The following is a 10,448-nucleotide window of genomic DNA, read 5'->3' as shown; positions in this document are numbered from 1 at the left end:
AGTAGAGGCCATGCGCATTAATGGTCGAGTGAACCGGAGATCAGCAAAGGCCATGCGCATTAATGGTTGAGGGCAGTGGCAGGCATGGTCCCTGGTCGAACTGCAGGAGGATGTGACCGTAGCAGGTGGGCGGTGGGGTTGCAAGGCCGGGCTCTCGAAATCGAGGATGCCGAGGCCAAGGGTTCGGACGGGACGTCTCAGAGTTGAGCGCCTGGTCGGACGTCGGGCCCGGTTGCATGCCTTAAAAGTCGGGCAGGCGCCTCCAGGTCGGGCGCCTGGTCGGACGCCTCCAGGTCGGCTTCAGGTCGGGCGTCTGATCGGGCGCCTCCAGGTCGGGCACCTTTAGGTTGAGCGCCTGGTCGGGCGCCCCCAGGTCGGGCGCCTTTAGGTTGGGCGCCTTTAGGTACGTGCTGACCACGTGCCCTTGTGTTTCGGAGCGACTTATTTTTTTTCCAACACTACCCCCGACTTCCGAGTTCGAGCCGCTAGCAAGCTCGGGCGCGGAAAGTAGCTATTTTTACCATGTTGGTGTGGGCCAGGAGATTTTGAATTATTTCGGCACTCCGCGCGCTTCAAGACGCCCTTAATGGGAAGAGACGGGGCGACACCCTTTCGCTTTTCGAAGCGTCCTCGCGTTGTGAGCTCATGATGGGGCTCCGCGATCCAATAGGACGCTTTCCTGATTCTGCATTCAAGGCATCGATCTAAATTGAATATGCCGCTTCGGTTTTCGGGGCCGATGGGAGGCGGGATCCTGTTTCATCGATCCGTGCCGTCGGAGAGGTCTATATAAACGCCCATTCTGGCCCTAAGGGCTCTTATTTGGCTCCCACCATAGTTGCTCCCTGTTCCTACTCCTTTCATCCTTCTGTTCCTTCCGGCGGTATCCCGAGGCGATCGTCGCAGTTCCCCGACTCGTTGATATTTTCGGCGAAGATTTCAGTAGGTGCCTTCTTCCCCCCGTCTGCTCGGAGGGTTTTCATTTTTGCTTCCCTTCTTTTTGTCGTTTTCTGGGATGGGTCATCGTCCGGACGAAGTCGGGTCCGCCATGAGCGATGAGGAGGTGGAGATGACTGCTGAGTGGTTTTTCCCTCAGCGGGGGTTCCATCTGAAACTTGCGGGGTCAGGGGATCGAGTAACGAGACCTCCCCCGGGTCGGATCGGGGTGTATCTAGAAATACTCTGGGCCGGCCTGCGGTTCCCTCTCCACGGATTTGTGAATGAGCTCCTGGCGACTTATCAACTTGTCCCAGTGCAGCTTACTCTGAACGCGTGGAGGACGATCGTTGGTTTTCTGTCCCTGTGCCTTGCGCACGGGATACCGACTTCGGTCAACTTCTTCCGGTGGTGCTTCTTACTGAAGTCCAACCCGAGAGACGGATAATAGCTGTATCTTGCCCTTCGGGGTGGTCGGTCATTCTTCCGGGGCGCTCCGACATCCATTCACGGGTGGAAGGAGAAATTTTTCTTTTTGTCCTCCGAGCGGTCATGGGGGTTCGACCCCAGGTGGGGGCAGGCCCGGCTCAAGACTGCCAACAAACTTTCCAAATTGTCCGAGAACGAGTAGGGGATCCTTGACGCTCTTTACGGCATCGAGAAAAACATTCTTCTGAACGACCTCGTAAGCGAGGACGCTTTAGTCAACGTAGGCTTGAGCTCGGCGCACCCTCAGGGTAAGGGCGGTTGTGGTTTTTGTTTTGTTTGTTCTGCTCTTTATCTCTTCTTCCCTGACATTCGAATTTATTCCTTTTTTTTGTTCTTTCAGACGTTCCGAAGATGGTGACCAAGAACACGGCTCTCTATGCCCGGTTTCAGAAGAGGGCAGCCGAGATCGGTGGGGCCCCACCCGAGCCTAGAAAGAGGGCCAGATCTTCTACGGGTGCAGCTGCCGAGGCTACTGGCCCCCAAGCCGGGTCCTCCAGGCCTGCTCAGGAGGTCCCGGTCACCGACCGCAGGGGCTCGAGCTCCGCGGGGGCTTCCGCGACGCCGGCCTGCCCGGCTCCTATCTTGCAGCGCCCCGGTCGACAGCCTGTCCAACTGCGGCGCTCGGTTCCCGAGCCGGGGAGCAGTCAAGGGGCTCCGAGGTCATCCTCGCCGGGCCCAGCGAGGCTTAGCCTCCTGAGTCCCTCGGAGGGTGAGGCCCGACAAGAGAGGAGGCCCTACTGCCCCGAGTGGGTAGTTTTCGAGGGTGACTCGGCCCTCAACAATGCTGAAATAGCGCGCCAGATTTTTCGAGTCGCGCTGCTCCCGGCCGACCAGGCCGAGATCCGGTCCATGAGCTACAACAGCTTCCTGGACGAAACTTATCGCTCTGCCGTCCGGGTAAGTTTGCCTTTATCTTTTGTATTCAGTTGTTGGCTTTAACTCACTCTCCCATTTGCTCTGTTTACAGCATCTCGATGAGATCGACACACTGATCTCCATAGGGACAGACTACCGGGACCGGGCCCGAAAGTGTCTGCGGGGACAGGAGGAGGCCGAGAGGAAGCTCGGCGAGGTCGAGGTCTCGAGGAGGGAGCTCCTCGCGAGGGTAGAAGCCGGCGAAGACGAGCTCCGGTCGCTGACTGCTCAGCTCGAGGAGGAGAAGGCTGCGCACGCTCTGGCCAGATCGGAAGTGCACTCTATCGAGGCTCGTCTGGCCAAGGCCCGCTCCGCGCTCGTCGTCCATCAGAACGAGGCGAAAGCTGCTCAGCTTAAGGTTGAGCAGCTTGAGGCCCGAGAGAAGGGGGCCCAGGAACGAGCTGACCATGCGGTGCAACTCTTCCGGGAGTCGGAAGAGTTCCGCGAGCTGCTGGAAGAAGAGGCCGTGGATGGACTTATCCGCAGCTTTGAAGACTTCTGAAATCAGCTGAAGCAGCTCTGCCCCGAGTTCGATCTCAACCTGCTCCAACCGGGAGTGGGGATTGAGGAGGGCGAAGATGGGCCCGAAGGCCTGGCTGGGGCCGAGGTTCAAGCGGCCGGGGAGGCCACTCAGGAGGCTTCCGCCGAGGGGGCTCCTAAAGGAGCTCCTGATGCCGCCCCTGAAGCTGCCGGCGACGTCTCGGCTGAGGCCTCTACGATTGTGGCCGGGTCGGCGGAAGGACCTGGGGGGCTTCGACGGAGAGAGCCGAGGCGGCCGTTGTGGACGACCTCGGAGCTGCACCCGCCCTTTAGGATTTTGTTTCTTGTTTCGGTCTTTTCTTTTTTTGTAAGCAAGGTCGGCCCCCGAAATTGTTGTATGGCCGATTCTTAATTTTGTACTTCAGCCTTCGGGCTTTTATTAATGAAAGAACTTTCTTTGTAAATTCATGTTTACCTTTCTCTTCTTTGCGTGGTGGGTAAGCCTTTACTTTAATCGTTCGAATTGAATCCTTTCCGGCGAGTTCCTCTAAGTGCTCGAGCTTGGCTAAGCTCATAGACTTAGGTTCGGATCATGTTTGCTAAGTTATCAAGCTTAGGTCCGATAAGGATGGCACTTAGGCGCCGGGCTCAGACCTTAGGAAAATTCAGTCTTTGAGCTCGGCTAGGTTCGTAGACTTAGGTCCCGATTGCGTTCACTAAATTGTTAAGCTTGGATCCCGATTGAAAATCTGAGCTCGTACTCGAATCTTGCCGAGCCCTTGAGCTCGGCTCCCGAATTGTCGGAGCGCTGAGCTCGGACCTTGGACCCCGAAGGGGTTTCGCCAGGTCTTTAGGTCCATCTCCCGGAAGATTTGGCCAGGTCTTCAGGCTCGGTTTTCCGGTTATAGGCTTACAAAAACTTTTGGAGTCGGTTCCCGAGGAGATCGTAGACCAGAGTCAAGCTATCATTGGGGCTTCGTGGCTGTTGGTCTCGAACTTGGTCGGAGTATCAACAAGTAGAATCGAGACTAACTCGGCACCTCTAAGCTCGGCTAGAGTATCTAAGCTCGAGGTCGTCGCTACAGGCCGGCGTCGACTTAGATCAGCGTTTGGACTCGGCCGAGCCCTCATTCAGAGGGGTCTGTATGGACTGACCTGTAGATTAGCAGTGAGGAGAGCATGCCTGGGGTCGAGAGGAACTCGGCTAATGGTTGGCTCAGAAGGGTGTCCCGACCTTGGTCGGGGGAGGTCATGAGCTTGGTCGGGATTTTGTCAGTGATACGAGTGAATAGATGTAATGAAGCAGGTGCTGGGTGGAACGTACCTCATGCACCGTCTGAGTTAGGTGCCCCATGCTGAGGTAAGGAACCTCGCTCTTCGGCTAGCCTTTTGGGGGCATTCTTTGCCCTGGGATCTGCTTCAGGTACACCGACACATCGGAGGATATCACAGTCGTCGAGAATTCATGTAGGTACTATTTCGTTGTCGCTATCGAGTGCCATGGAGGGCCGCGAACGTACGATTTCGTCTTTCCGAGGTCGATGGAGCTCAGGCTCGCTGTCGACTCTTGGGGCATCTCGACCTTAGTCGAGGAGGCACTGCGGGGGGCCGCGAAGGTACTACCCCGTTGTCGTTGTCGAGTGCCACGGAGGGCTGCGAAGGTACTACCCCATCTTTCCGAGATCGAGGGAGCTCGGGCTCGCTGTCGACTCTTGGGGCATCTCGACCTTAGTTGAGGAGGCGCTGCAGGGGGGCGCAAAGGTACTACCCCGTTGTCGTTGTCAAGCGCCACGGAGAGCCGCGAGGGTACTACCCCGTCTTTCCGAGGTCGACGGAGCTCGGACTCGCTGTCGACTCTCAGGGCATCCCGACCTTAGTCGAGGAGGCGTTGCGGGGGGCCGCGAAGGTACTATCCCATCTTTCCGAGGTCGAGGGAGCTCGAGCTCGCTGTCGACTCTCGGGGCATCCCGACCTTAGTCGAGGAGGTGCTGCGGGGGGCCACGAAGGTACTACCCCGTTGTCGTCGTCAAGCGCCACGGAGGGCCGCGAAGGTACTACCCCATCTTTTCGAGGTCGAGGGAGCTCGGGCTCACCGTCGACTCTCGGGGCATCCCGACCTTAGTCGAGGAGGTGCTACGGGGGTGCCGCGAAGGTACTATCCCGTTGTCGTCGTCAAGCACCACGGAGGGCTGCGAAGGTACTACCCCGTCTTTCCGAGGTCGAGAGAGCTCGAGCTCGCTGTCGATTCTCGGGACATCCCGAACTCAGCCAGGGTCTTTGAAGGAGATCGGGACCGAGCTCGATATCTTCGCAGCGAGGTGTTTCAGGCTTGGCTGGAGCATCCAAATTTGGTCGAGCATCCGAACGTGGTCGGGAATCCAAACTTGATCGGGTTTTCTGAGGATCACGAGGGTCCCGATGTCAGGAGGAGCACAGGGTAGTCAAAAAGAGCTATGAATTAACACAAAAGGGCGAGAATCATGTTCCCAATTGCCGAGGACCCCTTAGGGCTCTATTGGTAGTACATCCAAAGATTCTCAGAATTCCAGCTTCGTGGGATGAGAGTCCTTTCGAGAGACTCCAGCTTGTACGCTCCAGGCCGCTGGACTCGCGCGATCCGGTAGGGTCCTTCCCAGTTCAAAGCTAGCTTTTCCTGCTCGGTAGGTTGAGAAGCTTCGGTTTTCCTGAGGACAAGATCTCCCACTTTGAAAGACTTGGCTTTGACTTTGGAATTGTAGTACTGGGCCGTCTTCTATTAGTATCTTGCCATGCGGACTTGGGCGGCTTTCCTTGTCTCTTCAATAAGGTCCAAGTTGTTCCTGAGCTGAGAAGAATTGGAGTCGGCATCATAATGCTCTACTCTTAGTGAGGAGAGTCTGATTTCCAAGAGGATGACAACCTTTATTCCGTATGTCAGGTTAAAGGGGGTCTCGCCGGTGGGTAGCCGGAACGTAGTTCGGTAGTCCCAGAGGACGTTGTATAGGTCCTCGACCCACTGTCCCTTGGATCGGTCGAGCCTGGCCTTGAGCCTCCGTAAAATGGTGCGATTCGTTACCTCGGTTTCTCCATTGGTCTGCGGATGGGCGACCGAGATGAAAACGGTGATCGATGCCGAGTTTGGAGCAGAATTCTCTGAAACGGGCATTGTCGAACTGATGACCGTTGTCAGATATAAGGATGTGGGGGAGTCCAAATCTGCAGATTATTGACTTCCAAATAAAATTCCGCATCTTCTGCTTGGTGATCCGGGCCATTGGTTCAGTTTTCACCCATTTAGTGAAGTAGTCGATGGAGACGACTAGAAACTTCCTCTGCCAGGTCACCAGGGGAAATGGCCCTAGGATGTCAATTTTCCATTGGGCAAACGGCCAGAGGGCACGGATTGAGGTCAGCGGGGTCGAGGGTCGGCGCTGGATGTTGGCATTCCGCTGGCATCGGTCGCACCTTCAGGCGAAGTCCATTGCGTCCTTTTGAAGTATGGGCCAGTAGTATTCCTGACGCAAGATTTTGTGGGCCAGCGCTCGGCCTTCTAAATGATTCTCGCATATCCCTTCATGAACCTCCCGCATGGTATAGTCCGCCTCTGACGGGCGGAGGCATCTGAGGAGGGGAGAGGTGAAGGATTTTCGGTAGAGCTTGCCTTCATACAATATGTATCGGGAGGCTAAACGCCTGATTTGGCGTGCCTCGAGCTCGTCATTGGAAAAGGGCTTCATTTTGCAGATAGCTGAAGAGCTCGTCCATCCAGCTTGGCTCCGTCTCGAGGCAGAGGGCTGGCTCGGGCTCCTCAGTGCTAGGCGTTTGAAGGTACTCGAGCACCGTTGTCTTCGAGAGTTCGCTCATGCGCGAGGTCGCCAACTTCGATAGTTGGTCTGCTCCCAGGTTCTTTGTCCTGGAAATATGTTGGATGCTGAAGGAGCTCAGAGTAGAGGTGAAGTTCCGCACCTTCTGAAGATATTTCTGCATTGACAGCTCTCTAGCTTCAAAATCTCCCAAGATCTGGCTCACAACCAATTGGGAGTCACTAAAGACCTTTAGGTTCTTCACTTCCAACTTCTTTGCCAGTTTGAGCCCGGTGATGAGTGCCTCGTATTCCGCCACATTGTTGGAGGCGGAAAACTCGAAGTGCAGAGCTTGTTCTGCGACCACCCCATCCAGGTTGGTGAGAATGAGACCTGCTCCGCTACCCTCCGAGGTCGAGGAGCCGTCTACATATAAGACCCATGGCTGCCTCGGGGTCCTCTCCGTTGGGATGAGTGAGAGCTCGGGATCGTCCGGCAAAGTGCACTCTACGATGAAATCGGCTAGCGCTTGGGCTTTGATCGCCGGCCTCGGACGGTATTCGAGGTCGAACTCCCTGAGCTCGACTGCCCACTTGGCAATCCTCCCGGCGCGATCCGACCGTTGCAGAATCTGCTTCATAGGCTGGTCGGTCAGTATGGCCACTGTGTGGGCCTGGAAGTAGGGCCGGAGCCTCTGAGCCGAGATGACCAGGGCGAAGATTGTCTTCTCCAATTTAGAATATTGGGTCTCAACATCCCTCAAGACTCGGCTGGCATAGTATACTGGTCTTTGAAGTTTGTTCTCCTCTCGGACCAGGACTGAGCTTACTGCAACCGAGGAGACGACCAAGTACAAATAGAGGAGCTCACCCTGTTGGGGCTTTGTGAGTAATGGAGGGGAATCAAGGAGGTGCTTAAGCTCCTCAAAAGCCTGCCGACATTCTTCCGACCATAAGAAGTTTTTCGGTCGCTTCAGGATTTTGAAGAAGGGAAGGCACCGCTCGACAGACCTGGAAACAAACCTTTCCAAGGCCGCAATCCGTCCGGTGAGCCGTTGTACATCCTTGACCGTCTTTGGGGGCGCGATTTCTTGAAGTGCTCGAATCTTCTCAGGATTTGCTTCGATTCCTCGTTGGGTCACCATGAACCCAAGAAATTTGCCCGAGGTGACTCCAAACGCGCACCTGGCAGGATTGAGCTTCATCCGATACTTTCTAAGTTTGGAGAATGTCTCGTTGAGGTCAGCCACATGGTCCTCTGCTGTCCGGCTCTTCACCAGCATGTCATCCACATAGACCTCCATGTTTCGGCCTATTTGATTTTTGAAAACCTAGTTGACCAGCCTCTGGTATGTAGCTCCGGCATTTTTCAACCCGAAAGGCATCACTTTATCGCAGTAAGTGCTCCGTCGGTGATGAAAGCCGTCTTCTCCTCGTCTTCTGGCGCCATTCAAATTTGATTGTATCCCGAGAAGGCATCCATGAATGTCAATAACTGGTGGCCCGAGGTAGAGTCCACGAGCTGGTCGATGCTGGGGAGTGGAAAACTGTTCTTTGGGCAGGCTCTGTTCAAGTCGGTGTAGTCCACGCACATGCGCCACTTTCCGTTGGCTTTCTTCATGAGGACCACGTTGGCGAGCCAGTCTGGATAGGAGACCTCCCGGATGAAGCCGGCCTCGAGAAGTTTGTCCACTTCCTCGGCCGCTGCTCGTTGTCGTTCTGGGGCAGAGCCCCGTTTCTTCTGCCGCACGGATTTGCAGGTCGGTTTCACCTGGAGTCGGTGAAGCATGACCTCAGGGTCTATTCCAGGCATATCAGCGGGCGACCAGGCAAAGACGTCCATATTGGACCGAAGGAACTCGATCAGGCGGTTTCTTTCAAGGAGGCTCAGGTCGGAGCTGACCTGCACGGTTAGCTCTGGGCAATTTTCTTGCAAAGGAATCTGGGCAAGAAGCTCACCAGGTTCTACCCATCCTTTTTGGAGGTCGTCCCGTACTTCCAAGGTTTCAATGGGCAGCGTCTGATCGGGCGTTCGAGCTGGCGCCCTGGCCGGTAGCTCTTCTCGGCTTGGCGCCTTAGCTAGTTCCTTTACTTGGTGAGTTGCCACGTAGCACCGCTTAGCTATTGACTGGTCCCCGCGGACTTTGCCTACTCCTCGGTCGGCGGGAAACCGCATAAGCAGGTAATAGGTCGAGACCACAGCTTGGAGGGCATTTAATCCTGGTCTTCCAAGGATGGCGTTGTAGGCTGAAGACAGACGAACTACAAGAAAGTTTGTCCTCACTGTACTTTCTCGGGGGGCGAGCCCGACCGTGACAAGAAAGCTAATCTCGCCCTCAATCGGGACCGAGTCCCCGGTGAATCCGACCAACAGAGCATTCATTCTTCGAAGCTGGCTTTCTGTTAACCCCATTTTCTAGTAGGCATGGTAGTACAAAATATTTGCCGAGCTTTCATTATCAACTAAAACACGTTTTACATCAAACTTATTTACAATCATGGAGATGATCATAGCGTCATCATGAGGAGTCTCAACTCCTTCCAGGTCCTCGTCCGAGAATGAGATAGCTTCGGAAGTGCGCGGGCGCTTCTGAGTCCTTCCTTCGACTGGTTCTTCAGCTGAGCTCCCTCCAATGGCATTGATGGTGCCGGCAATAGGCCCGTTGTCATTTGGATTCTCGGGCTGTGCGGCATTTTCCGCTGGCCTCCTCTCCTCAGGCCGGTTCCGCACAAACCGGTTGAGCACTCCACGACGGATAAGTGCCTCGATCTCGTCTCGGAGCTGGAAACAATCCTCCGTATCATGGCCGTGGTCTCGGTGGAAGCGGCAATACTTCCTCGAATTGCGCCAGGCTCCTGTATCCCGCATCGGGGGTGGAGGTCGGAAGAAGTCCCGACCTTCTATCTCCATCAGGATCTCGGCCCGGGGTGCGTTGATGGGAGTGTAGTTCTCGTATCTCCCCGAGGGCATTCGCGGTCGCAGCGGAGATCTTGGTTGAGGCGGGGACCATGGTCGAGGCTGTCCTCGCTGTCGAGGTGGACTCCTTAGCCGGGGGAGATTCTTATCTCAACGGGAAGATCGGCTTATCTGGCGGCCGCGCTTTTCACGGTGCTTCTTCTGCTTCTTTGAACCCTGCTCGATCACGCCCCGCCTAGAGGCGATAGCCTCCTCGGCCTTTGCATACTTCCGGGCTCGGACCAGCATCTCGGTGAACTCGGCGGGGAAGCTCTTCTCGATGGAGAAGAGGAATCTATAGGAGCGAGCCCCAGCCTTTAGCGCCGACATGGCTATTAACTGGTCGAGCTCGCGGACCTCCCAGGTAGCAGCGGTAAAGCGGTCGAGGTATTCTCTGAGGGATTCCCCTTCCTTCTGCTTAACGCCCAGGAGGGAATCCGATGTTCACCGCTGGCGCCGGCTAGCAGCGAACTGTCTGCCGAGCTGCTCAAAAGAGGATATCGTGCTCGGCTTCAGTCCAGAAAACCAAAGCCGAGCCATCCTCCAAAGAGTTGCTGGGAAGGCTTTGCAGAGCACGGCCTCCGAGGACCCTTGCAGTGCCATGAGGGCTCGGTAACTCTCTAAATGGTCGAGGAGGTCGGTAGTTCCGTTGTAGGGCTCCACTTGAGACATTTTGAACCTCGATAGGACCGGCTCATCCTCGATCTGGCGGGAGAAGGGGGACTTGGTGGTAAACTAAAAGTCACCCTCGTGCCTTGCCCTTTTGCTGTGAAACGCCTCAATCTGGCGTTCAAGGTTCTCGACCTTTCTGTCGAGCTCCCCAGCCTGGGGGTTGCCACAGTAGTCTGCTCTGGCTCGCAACGGTCCGGGGCTGACTCGGCTTCCGAAAGC

Source organism: Phoenix dactylifera, chromosome 13, assembly GCF_009389715.1.
Source record: "Phoenix dactylifera cultivar Barhee BC4 chromosome 13, palm_55x_up_171113_PBpolish2nd_filt_p, whole genome shotgun sequence".
Taxonomy (NCBI): domain Eukaryota; kingdom Viridiplantae; phylum Streptophyta; class Magnoliopsida; order Arecales; family Arecaceae; genus Phoenix; species Phoenix dactylifera.
This window is presented reverse-complemented; position numbering follows the sequence as displayed.